The sequence below is a fragment of the Staurois parvus genome, unplaced genomic scaffold (genome assembly GCF_062004578.1).
Source record: "Staurois parvus isolate SC_StPar_1 unplaced genomic scaffold, SC_StPar_1.0 ptg001162l, whole genome shotgun sequence".
Taxonomy (NCBI): Eukaryota; Metazoa; Chordata; class Amphibia; order Anura; family Ranidae; genus Staurois; species Staurois parvus.
The window spans coordinates 4049662-4062769 of NW_028318958.1; the positions used below are offsets into that span (position 1 = coordinate 4049662).

Consider the following 13108-nt stretch of genomic DNA (forward strand, 5'->3'; position numbering starts at 1 on the left):
CATCGCGCTGAGCAGTATCTGTACTGCGCAGGCGTGCGAATGAGTGGTGCATGCTGGGATAGCCAGCAGCACCGATTCCCGGAAATAAATACCTGTGGGCTTCAGATGCCCACAGCCATCATGGCGCCTGCCTGCTTCCAAGATCATGGTAAATTTTTAATAATTACTAAGTAATTACAGTGCTTTTACTATTGAATTATTCCAATTGTTAATGCAATTTGAAAGGTCATCGTGGATCTGCTTTTACCAAAAATGTATTAGGGGGACTGGAGCTCCACTTTAATAACCAGTATTGACTGCAAGTTCTGATAGCTTCACCAATACTAGCTTACATGTCTTATTTCGCACAGTTTCTCTAAGTGAAGGTGGCCATCTTGCTTCTTCATGTCATAGCTCTGATGACTGGTGATCTGTTGAATGGAAGTACATAGCCACAAAATAAATGTAACAGAGGCCAGAAGATCATTGTACCACAGGTCCTTGGGCACAGCTTTCTCTCCAGCAGAGAGAACAATAAAAAGCCCAGTAATGAATCACAAAATCTCTTTAACTTTGTTTTTATTGAATTAAAAATAAAGAATAAGACATACAGACCCATGCAAAGAATAACTGTATAAAAATATCTGTGCAAAAACACAGCCCTCAATACAATGGACATGTGAGCAACAATTTCAGGAAAAGTCTCCAGGATGTGTTACAAATAAAATGTCAACCCAAAGAGAATAAACAGCAATCCGTACATATAAAAGTGGCTCAACATATCCAACGAACTAAAGATAACCTAACTATCTTATATGCAAAGCAATGACATTAAAAGACCCAGGAGTGGATATTTAAACATAAGATTACCCATCTCAAGGAGAGTCTAATGTAAATAATCGTAGATTGAGGTAACAGATACATTGGAGTGATCCAGCCATTGTATGAGGGCACAAAAACAAAAAAAAAAGTTGGCGGACATTTGGGTGGGTGGGGGGGGTATGAGATTGTAGAACAAAAAGAACATAGATTATAGAGAATGGGGTTGTGGGGAGGGGAGGGCTAGGGGGAAGACACCCCGGATGTATGTGCAAGCCAGATTACTGATCATACCAGATATACTACTTTGTCAGAAAACAAGTAGAGACAGTCGATGACGGAAAGTGGTCCAGCCACGGCTGCCAAATACCCAAAAATGTATCGTGTGTTGGCAAGGTCATGAAACCAGCAGTTAAAGGCAGCAGTAGATTATATAATCTCACCCTACAGATTCACAGCTATGAGGCTGTAGGCACAGGAAAACAAAAGGTAAATGTTTCAGGGTAAAGCTTGGGCACCATTAACATTTCTAGATGCTTTCTATAGATATCAAATAGATAGCAAATCTTCAATTTTTGAGTTCAGGCCTACTTTAAAAATCAGTCCTGATGAACTACGTTTTAAATTGTTATATAAAATCTGTTAGATTGTCTTTTTTTGGAAAGCCTTATCTGTGCACTTGGCATGTGAGTCCTGCTGAATAGACCAGAGTTCCATAGAACAAACAGGGATTGCAATCTTTTATACTACCTATCCATGTAAGGAAAACTGAAACATAAATGGATGCTGGTCCACAGGCCACATAAGTACTCAGAACACAAGCACTTTGGGTAGGATTAGCATACTGGGGAATAGAGTATTAGATAAGTACACTTGACATTTTACCTGTCCATTTCCACTTTGTGAATCCGATCCTACTAGACACCGTGCAGTTGTCTTTAACCTGATTTGAAGGTTTTCTATTTCTATCAATTCAGACCTGAGATTTACACAGCCATAATATGTAGTGCAGCTAGTCCAATCTCTCTCTGTAGCATGTAAGAAACACAACTAGGTCACCCACCTACAGTACTTGTCACCCACCAGGGGCGGACTGACAACTCATGGGGCCCCCGGCCAATAGGGGATCATGGGGCCCCTGTGTCCTTGCCCAAACTCAAAAAATCCGATGAAAAAGGTACCAGGGGCATCTCATGGGGCCCCCTACTGACCCCGGGCCCTCGGGCAGTGCCCGAGTTTCCAAATGGTCAGTCCGCCCCTGTCCCCCACCCACCTACAGTACCTGTCTCCCACTCACCTACAGTACTTGTCTCCAGCCTGTTAATAGGCAGGGAAGGACCAGAAGTAAACTGATAAGGTCTCACTTTCTGTCACCATGGTCCTTGCTAGCACATTTGAATGGAGGACAGCTGACTTGCCCCAAACAAAGCCGCTCCCTCTTTCACAGCAAGATGCTAAATATCAAGTCACCTTCAGGTTTTTATACTAGTAGTAATGTATTTTTTTTTTCTTAGAAAAGCCAAAATTATTTTTTAACTTTTTCCTTGAGTTTGGATTCAAAGAAACCTGTGTTATTTATCAGCATGATCTTTAGAGCAAGCATCTGTGCCAAAAATGAGGAATGAGCTCAGTACTTGCACCCACTTCATCCTTTCCAACCACTGACGTCACCTGGCCCATTCTCTTACATGGCCATGCAAGCAAATGGGCGGGGATTGGAGGGGTTACATCATTACCTAAAAAAGGCCACATGGCTATATTTGGGTAATAACTATATATATTTGGACAAGCACTTTCTGTACATCACAGACAGGTGCCCCTTCACAGACAAAACTGGGGCACCCCCAGGCATGTTTCACTGTAAGCATTTAAAAAAATCACTGCTCCTGGCTGAATGATATTTTTTTTTTTTTGCATTGATATATGGTCCACAGGGCAGTGCCCACCCCATGCAGGTTTTTTTTACATCCCCTTGCCTATTATCCCCAAAATGGGCACTTTTAATTTGACAGATTCTGCTCCCTTTGATTTCAATGGGGTTTGGATTTGGTTTCTGAGCTTCTTTGAAGCTCGCCAACCAATGCTCGAATCGAAACCAGAGCAGTGTGGCTCATCCCTACCCAAGATCACTGAAGCCCGAGGTGAAAAATAGCAACAGAATTTTCCTGGCCACACTATGGTCCTCCTCTTGTTGGTTGTCCTGTGCATTATAATATTGACTGGCAAGACTGCCCTTCACTGCCAATAGGATTGCTTGGAGGTGCCTGCTGTTGGGATCAGCGGCCACTTTAAGGAGTGAGAACGCCAAATATGCTTGTTTTAAGCAGGCTGTCCTTGAATTACATGAATTAGGTAAATTTTTTCTTGTTTTTATGCTACTCCTCCTCATGACACAAAGACAATAAGAGCATTGAGACAATAAAATTATAGTAAAAAAAAGTATGGTGCATGTGACTTGTCATTGTTTGGGAGGTAAATTGTTTTGGTAAAGTTTCTGGGTGGTAAACATATATCTTTATTCATTTAAAGTGCTTGACCTCTGCTGTCTGTTAATGATGACCTTGTCATTGTTTTACAACAGATATCCATCTGATATTATCCAGTGGGTGGCTTTACAATTTAGCTCATGACCTTGTATCCAATATTAATTTTTTCTTATTTATAATCCTGAACCGGTTGTAGTGCTTACCAAATGTGTCTGCAGCTTTGGCGTTTTTTATACTGAACGTTTTCTCAGGAAATTTATAGTCAGGGTACTAGAATATTAAAAAGCACCTCAGTGCCTCTATGATTTACTTGTAGAACACTACAGGGAATTTTCTAAAAAGATAAGAACCTGAAACGTAGTTCAACCCACCTCTTATTACTAGAGCTGAGAATCTTAAATTGGGGCAAGGGAACCATATGATGCTAAGGCTAGTCAATTGACAGGTAGAGGAAAGGTGACACAAGGCAATTCTCAAATTACAGCAGGAGGAACAAATCCAGCCTCTTTTTAAATACAATAGCTGTAAACCTACTGTTGACTTCATACTCAATTGATTAGAAATGAAAGCACAATATTAATCTCAGAATGTCCCAGGTCATATATTTGATGAAGGGAGTGACATACAAATATAAATCTGATTGATTATACTTTTAAAATGTTCAAAGTACTTTTTTGTTGCTATTAGAGTCTATTTCACAGAGTGTAAAGCATATGGGGAGCATCTTCCTAACATTTCAATATGTTCTAAAGATGTTTCTCATTCATCACTATAGAACTGGAGTATTCATAAGGGAATTTGTTTGGTTTCTAAGACTGTAATTTCAGAACTGAATTTTGTTCTAACAACCCCCCACCATAAACACAGATATATACACAGATGGGAAACAAAATCACAAAGTTTTAAGATAGCCTTGGTTGACTGGAAGCATTTAAGGGTTTCCCCTGACATTTGAGCCTATCTGGATAAGCAAAGTTCACTTGGGCAAAATTCTTATTTTTTGAAATCCTATCCTAAAGTTATTTTTTTACAGTATTTTTTTTTTAATTCACTATGTTTGCAAGTCACTAATAAATTGAAGGATCCTGATTTGCATTTGTCAGTTCATTTAAACTGAACCCCAGGGTGATATGAAAAACAGCAGCTATGTATTCCATTAAACTGCATTAAATGTATTTTTATTTGTAACTAGTAGTATTGGGCATTATGTTCGAGTTGAACACAAGTTCAACCTGAACATATGCCGCTCATGTGTTCGGTGAACACACAAACGGTAAAGTCATTCTGCGGGCTGTTCGCCCACTGCACCCCACAATGCACTGTGCCCTGACAGTGCATTGTGATTGGCCAAAGCAATGCACCCAACCACAGGTCAGGTGCAATGTTTTGGCCAATCACAGCACATGATGACGTCACAAGGGGTGTTACCCCTACCCCCTTATGAGGTCATCACAGTATTGAAGAACTGTCATCCTGGGGCAGCTGTCAGATGGCGGGAGGCAGCTTTGAGAGCTAAGTGGTTTTTGTTTCTTCTTTTCGGGTCAGCAGTGTTGGCAGGCATTGTGCCCCCCTGCCCTAAAGCACCCCCTCATGTTGAGGGCATGTGGCCTGGTATGGTTCAGGAGGGGAGGGGTGCCTACCCCCCTCCTTTTTCTGACCTGCCAGGCTGCATGTTTAGATAAGGGTCTGGTATGGATTTTCGGGGGGGACCCCCACATCATTTTAGAATAAATTTTGGCATAGGGGTTCCCCTCAAAATCAATACCAGACCCGAAGGGCTTGGTATGGATGGGGGGGACCCCACATGAGTTTTCTTTTTAATTTTTTAATTGTCGGCAATCTGAACCATTAAAGAATGTTTTTAGTAGGTATGCGGTATCTTACCACATACTCAGATGCAGTAAGATACCGTTTAGTGAATTGTCCCCTCTGTTCGAAGTTCAGGGTTGAACTTTTGTTAAGTTTGAATGCTCGACCGTGAACCAAACAGGGGGGTGTTCAGCCCATCACTAGTAGCTAGTATAAGTACACACTCAGACTGGAACAGCGGGTAGTATGTAAGAGTCAATCAAGTGTCCCACATTCACGTCTGCTGAAAAGGAACATGCTGACAAACGGGAAGAGTAGGGATAACTTCATCCGTCCATTGTCTGGTCCCCAGGACAGCTGTGATATGTGGCAGGGCTGTGTAAATCTCAGAACAAGATGGACAGAAGTACAAATATTTTGTCTCATGAACATATTTTACCCATGTATTTTGACATTGGCCTTGACATCACATTATAGAACAAAGATCCTCCTGCGCTCTTATGTAAAAAAGAAGGTGAAAATAATCACAGCAAAGCTGCTGACATCCTACCTAATACCATATAGGTCATAAGACAAGAAGAAAAAATGATGCAGCGCTAATAAATACAAATGAAATAATGAATACAAATAAAGTAATAAATGCAATGATCATAAATGACATAAATGTGTGACACTAGATGATAAGGTCTACGCACTAGACCAAAAACATGACCACACAAAAAATAGTGATCCCAATCCGCATGGGGATAGTGCAAACAGTGACCCCAAGTGCCCTAATGGGACACTACAATAGGAAGCAAACACAAAAGTGAATCCCTAATGAGGGATAAAAAAAAAAAAAGATAATCACACTGTGAAAATTCACATCACTAAATCACAAGGTGTCACAAAGGGGTTTATTTACTAAAGCTGGAGAGTCCAAAATCAGACTCCCTTCTGCATAGAAACCAATCAGCTTCTAACCTCAGCTTGTTCAATGAAGCTTTGGCACTGAAACCTGGAAGCTGATTGGTTTCAGGTCAGGTGATTGACTTGGCCATTGCATAACATTGCACTTCTTTCCCTTAATAAACTCTTTGGTTGCTTTTGCAGTAAGCTTTGGGTCATTGTCCATCTGCACCGTGAAGCGGCGTCCAATGAGTTCTGAAGCATTTGGCTGAATATGAGCAGATAATATTGCCTGAAACACTTCAGAATTCATCCTGCTGCTTTTGTCAGCAGTCACATCATCAATAAATACAAGAGAACCAGTTCCATTGGCAGCCATACATGCCTACGCCATGACACTACCACCACCATGCTTCACTGATGAGGTGGTATGCTTAGGATCATGAGCAGTTCCTTTCCTTCTCCATACTCTTCTCTTCCCATCACTCTGGTACAAGTTGATCTTGGTCTCATCTGTCCATAGGATGTTGTTCCAGAACTGTGAAGGCTTTTTTAGATGTCGTTTGGCAAACTCTAATCTGGCCTTCCTGTTTTTGAGGCTCACCAATGGTTTACATCTTGTGGTGAACTCTCTGTATTCACTCTGTTGAAGTCTTCTCTTGATTGTTGACTTTGACACACATACACCTACCTCCTGGAGAGTGTTCTTGATCTGGCCAACTGTTATGAAGGGTGTTTTCTTCACCAGGGAAAGAATTCTTCGGTCATTCACCACAGTTGTTTTCCGTGGTCTTCTGGGTCTTTTGGTGTTTCTGAGCTCACCGGTGCGTTCCTTCTTTTTAAGAATGTTCCAAATAGTTGTTTTGGCCACGCCTAATGTTTTTGCTATCTCTCTGATGTGTTTGTTTTGTTTTTCAGCCTAATGATGGCTTGCTTCACTGATAGTGACAGCTCTTTGGATCTCATCTGGAGAGTTGACAGCAACAGATTCCAAATGCAAATAGCACACTTGAAATGAACTCTGGACCTTTTATCTGCTCATTGTAATTGGGATAATGAGGGAATACCACAAACCTGGCCATGGAACAGCTGAGAAGCCAATTGTCCCATTACTTTTGGTCCTTTAACAAGTGGGAGGCACATATGCAAACTGTTGTAATTCCTACACCGTTCACCTGATTTGGATGTAAATACCCTAAAATTAAAGCTGACAGTCTGCAGTTAAAGCACATCTTGTTAGTTTCATTTCAAATCCATTGTGGTGGTGTATAGAGCCAAAAATGTTAGAATTGTGTCGATGTCCCAATATTTATGGACCTGACTGTATATAGGTAAAGCTCTGCGTAAACTGATGGCGCTATATAAGTACCTGTAATAAATAATATAAAATATTAAATCATGTACCTGTATGTTGGCAGTGGTTTCCAAGTTCAGGACCCGCGCCTCCTTACCTCACGGCTGACTGCAACTGTGATTGGACACAGTAGGGTTTTGTCAGCTGGTTTCAGCCAAAGAGGTCTGAGACCTGCTGATCGGCTGTGTCCAATCACAGCCCAGAGCCCTGTGTTGACAAACAGCACAGGGCTCTTTACAGAGGGAACAATCTGTTTATTTCTTCTCCCTGCATAGCAGTAAGGACCAAACTGATATTAAGTAAAAATCAGCACATATTGCACACATTAAACATTGTTAGACAGACAGTTAACCCTTTGATTGTCCCTAGCTGTTAACCCCTTCCAAGACAGTTTTATTGGTACAGTGACAGTGTATAGTATTATCACTGATTACTGTATTAGTATCACTGGTGATGTCAGTGTTAGTTAGTCAGTTAGTGTCAGATTGGCCACTGCACTATTACAGTCCCACTGTAAGTCGCTGCTCATCACCATTACAATTATAAATAAATAAATAAATATTCCACTATATATACCACAGTTTGTAGACCCTATAACTTTCACACAAACCAATCAATATACACTTGCTGGGATTTTTTTTTAAAAGTCATGTAGTAGAATACATTTTGGCCTAAATTTATGAAGAAATTAGATTTTTTAATTTTTTTTATTGGATATGTCTTATAGCAGAAAGTTAAAAAAATTGTGTTTTTTTTTTCAAAATTGTCAATCTTTTTTATTTATATAAATAAAAATTATATAAATTTCAGTTGGTACAGCGCTGCATGACCAAAAAAGTACCAGCTACCAAGTAGAGCATTTCTAAACAGCCAAAAATGGCCTGCCCACCTGCATGAAGGGGGTAAAACCTCCCGGAGCTCATGTGGTTAAAATAATAAACATATTATATTTACCTGCAAAACCATTGCAAAGAGCAGCCCTGAACATCCTCTTGGGTTCCTGGTCTGCACTCTAGGATGCTCCTTTTTTGTATGTGCCACTATAGAAAGCCACTTGATATGGGGATGCATATGCAGGCTAGCTCCAAACCTAAGCTGTGTGCATCCATAAACAATAGTGCAATGCTACATGCAAGGGGACCTAGATCCTAAGAGCCTGCACTGGGGATCAAGTGATTGTGACCATAACAAACCCCTGACCATCAGGAGAGGACCACTGGTTACTATTGTTAGGCGATAGCTTGTGGGAGAGAACCTTTTTGCAAACCTGTGGAAATGCTTCAATTTTGGAGATTGCCTACTGTGGCGAGTGGCGTCCTGGCCACTGGCTGATTGTTTTTTGATTTAGTGAAACAGTTCTGCCCGATGGGGTTGCCTTAAAGTGAAGTTCCACTCAACCTATCAAAAAATAAAAGTAAACAGCTACAAAAACTGTAGCTGCTGACTTTTAAAAAACAGCCACTTACCTGTCCCTCGGTCCCGTGGTGTGTCCCCCGCAGCTCGTTTCACCGGCCATCCTGTACTCCAGGAGGCCAGCATCTTTAGTGTGGGCACCCGGCTTTGATAGCTTGCGGCTTCACAGCCGGGTATGCGCATGTGCGAGTAGCGCTGCGCTTCGTGAATGGTCCTGTAGTCTTCTGGGACCTGTCACGTGTCCCAAAAGACTACAGGGAGGGAGGGAGGACACCTTCTGCTTTCGATCACCTAGGCGATCAGACCGGAAGTGGGATCGGGTACCTGTCAAATTCGGGTACCCGCTCCCCCCCACCCCCCAAAGGTGCCAATCCTTAATGGGGAGCGGGGGAGCAGTCCTTAAAGCAGAACTTCCCCTTTTTTGTGGAGCTCCGCTTTAACTCCCGTTTATTTGGGGACAATCCAGCACCCCTTTGGATTACAAAGACTGTACTGGAGAGCACTCCTACTGCTTGTAAGGAAGGAAAAGAGGGATTGCCTCAGCAGGATTGAAAGAAAGAGATCACAGCAACTTCTATCCCTGTCTGACTTTACCTTGACTTGTACTGAATCCAGACATGTGTCCAGAGACCCAGTAGAGGGTGTTCTGGGACTGGTAAGAGACAAACATTATTCAAGTTAATCTATTATCTGGTGAGAACTGTTGTGCTTTCTTTAAGGGCCCAAATTTTTCCGCCATTGTTCTTTCCATCATTCACTGGCCAAGGTGACAAAACATTAACTGTTTTCTCTGTATTGAGAAGTACCACTTCTATGAGCCATCAGTCACCTACCTTGGGCATGTTGTCTCCACTGAGGGAGTGGACACTGACCTCAAAAAAGTCGGAAGCTGTAACTACCTGGCCCAGGTTCCAAAATGTAAATTGTCTCAGATATGTTTGTACTACAGGAGGTTCGTGGAAGGGTTCACAAAGAAAGCTCACCCAGCTCCAGTGGGATGAAAAAGATAAAGAAGAGCAAGAGCTCATCAAGCCAAAGGGCCGAGAAAGTTCAGAGAGTCCATAGAGAGAGAATGGACCAACCAATGTGAACTGTTCTTTCTTCAGTTGAAATGGAGTTTGACCAATGCCCCTGTTTTGGCCTATGCTGACTTGGTAAAACCCTATGTGCTACACGTTGAAATAAGCAGAGAAGGACTAGATGGTGTGTTGTATCGAGAACATAACAGACAACTGAAACCTGTCACTTACATGAGCCGAGGCCTTACCCCATCTGAAATAAACTACCCTACCCACAAGATGGATTTTTTGGCTTTGATGCTGGCTGTCATGAACAAGCTGAAAGAATACTTGTATGGGGCAGAATTTGAGATTAAGACAGATAATATAAACTCACAAAAGTTCTAAGCATGACCAAATTAGAAGCCATGGGACATCGATATTTGGTAGCACTGTCTGGGTTCTGTTTCAGTTTGAAATACTGCCTTGGAGTCAAGAACAGAGATGCTGATGCTCTTTTAAGAAGACCCTACTACTCAGGGACTCCTAAGAAAGAGTGGACTCAGAGGGAGTCCAAGCTTTGTTTTAAGGATCGAGTACTAAGCCAGAGGGGCAACAGGGGCCAAAGCAATTGGAGTCACCACTGCTGGCATCCCAAAGCTCTACTGCAACTTGACCTAGTGAGAAAGGAGGGTCTGCCTGCTCTGTCTAAAGAGACCCATGGAAAGACCAAGCAAAAAAGCCTGTCTGCTTTTTGACTTTAAAAGCCTCGGAGAGCGGTCCCCAAGAGTTTCTACTATCTGCTGATTCTCTGAAGGAGGCTTGACTAGTCCAAAAAGAGTGAGATGGTTTACAGTTGCTAGATAGACTGGTCTACAGAAGGGGCCCCTCAGATGAGCCCAAATAAAGATGGCAACTATTTCTTCCCAAGAAACATAGGGGGGACAGTGCTGAATGCATTTCCTGATGAACATGGACATTTGGAACCTGAAAGAATGTTCAACTTAGTTGAAGATTGTTCTACTGGCCATGTTTCATGTGGACCAAAATCAAGAGCTGCTGTTATCATTCCTGTCTCCGCTGTATCCAGAAGAAGACTCTGCCCTCCAGAGCTGCCTCAATGGGCCATCTCCAGAGTCAAGGTCCCATGGATTTAGTATGTATTATTTTCTTAAATATTGATCCTGACATGAGTGACCAAGGAAACGAACTGGTTGTGACTGATCATTTCAGTCATTATGCACAAGCTTTTCCAATGAGAGATCAACAAGTTGATACAATCACCAAAGTATTAGTGGAGAAAGTCTTTGTTCACTATGGACTACCCCAAAGAAAATATTTTGATCAAGAGCTCAATAGACAGCTGTTTGATTGATTTTTGGGGCATTAAAAAGTCAAGAATGACACTTTACCCCCCTCAAGGGGATCCACAAATAGAGAGATTTAATCGTACCCTCATTGACAGAATTGGAGCAGTGTTCTGTCTCTTCAATCTAAGCATTGATAGTGTGATCTCTGTAACTTACAGTTGTGATGAGATAGCAATAACTTCAACCTCAGTTGGATACCACAGTCAGTGACTCATCTTGTAGATCTTGTGAAGTTTATTCCATAAACTGAGAGAATTTTACAACAATGAACATTCGATAGGTCAAAAGATCATAATGTTTCCTGCTCCATGACATGAGACTAGAGCTGCAATGCATTTCTGGGAAAGGGGTGGGCTATCTATACAGCATTAACTAAACCAAAGGAAAGGGAGGAGCAGGAACAAAATATAGAAACACTTAAAGGCATATGACAGTCAAGATGACAGTCACGTGAAATATGACAAGCAGACACATGTCCCCTGTGGTGCATGCCTACGATATTACTATTACAATGTGACTGGATATTCTCCTTAGGGCCTTTTCACACTAATAATTTTTTATCCACTTTTGAGTTTTAAAAGCAGAAGAAAAATGCATGAAAAATGTATGCCTTTAAATCCCATTGAACTCTTCACACTGCAGGTGCACTGCCTTTGAAAATTCATCTTTGGTGCAGTTTTTCAAAATCATCTTCCATTGTACGTCAACAGGAAGGCATCAAAAGTGCATAAAAGTTCATCTGTATGAAAAGGCCCTTATAGACTTATGGTATGTTCAGGAGAGAAGTTTGAATGCCAGTGTATTTGGCCTTTGGCATCTCCCTAGACAGAATGCCAGCTATAACTCACAGGCTGTGTGCACAGACCTAAAGAACGGCCTAACAGACAGCCCATGAAAAAGTTCAATAAGTCTCTAATACCAGAGGTCAGCAGAACAAGAAGAGTTATGATCTGAGATTTCAAGTACATGACAGCCAGGAGACAAGGTGTTGCTAAGAAATCTGGCGCTTCCTGGAAAGCATAAGTTACCTAACTGGTGGAGTTCTCAGCAATATATCATCTACAGTAAACTGTCTGGCCTTCCAGTATACCAAATCCACCTCAATGGGAAGACAGAGCCTCTGAAGACTTGGCATCAAAACCATTTACTGCTCCTGTGTGAAGCTGTCAGGGTACTTGCAAGAACTGAGGCACCATCACCAAGACTGTCTTCTTCCAGGCAAGTTCCAGTCACCAGGTCTCAACCACTGCCAAGAAGAAGATGACAGTGATGATGACTTAGATGTGGAATATATATATATATATATATATATATCATTTATTTATGAATTTGTACAACATTGTAATTATTTATTTAAAAATTATACAGTTACATTTTACAAATTGGGTTTCAGCTAAAATAACTTTTTTACATAAAGTTGTCCAAACAGATCCTGAATAGTGTAATACAGTAGGGGAATTTGTAATATTGATGGTTTGGATGAACACTTAAGTGATAGCAAAACCAAAGAATAAAAGAAAAGACGGGGTGCATTAATGGCTGCTGCACTGTAAGACACTACCCAACCTTGAACATTTTCCTGGCTATGTAGTGTGGTAGACATGTAAATCACAAGACTGGCTAAACAAATTGCACATCCTTTGGAATGGTAAAGCAGTATTAAGCCAAAAACCAAACATATATATTGCAGCTTACCAATCCTTAGAGGTAGTGACTGCATTTGTTTTCTTTTTTGTAGACTTTTTCCTTCTGTTTTCAGCTGGTGATCTGGCCAGTAACATACCTCCTGTATTAGAGTGCTTCCACTCTGGATGAAGGAGAACAGGGGCAAAGCAGCAATGTCAGTCTGGCGGGAGATGATGGTTAGATGTACTAGCAGATTAAGATACACTAACAAATTGAAGCCAAATTCCAGGGCACACTGCAGTTATACACAAGCAGTTTCAGCAACAGTGTTTTTTTTTCTTTTTGGATAAAGGTTTTACATAAATC

At 41.4% G+C, this 13108-nt stretch overlaps 1 long non-coding RNA gene across 1 annotated transcript in view; it reads left to right on the forward strand.

Moving 5' to 3' along the window:
* The window catches only part of LOC149439052 (uncharacterized), a 60207-nt gene that overhangs the window by 45910 nt on the left and 1189 nt on the right, over positions 1–13108 (forward strand). The gene's annotated exons all lie outside the window — the stretch shown is intronic.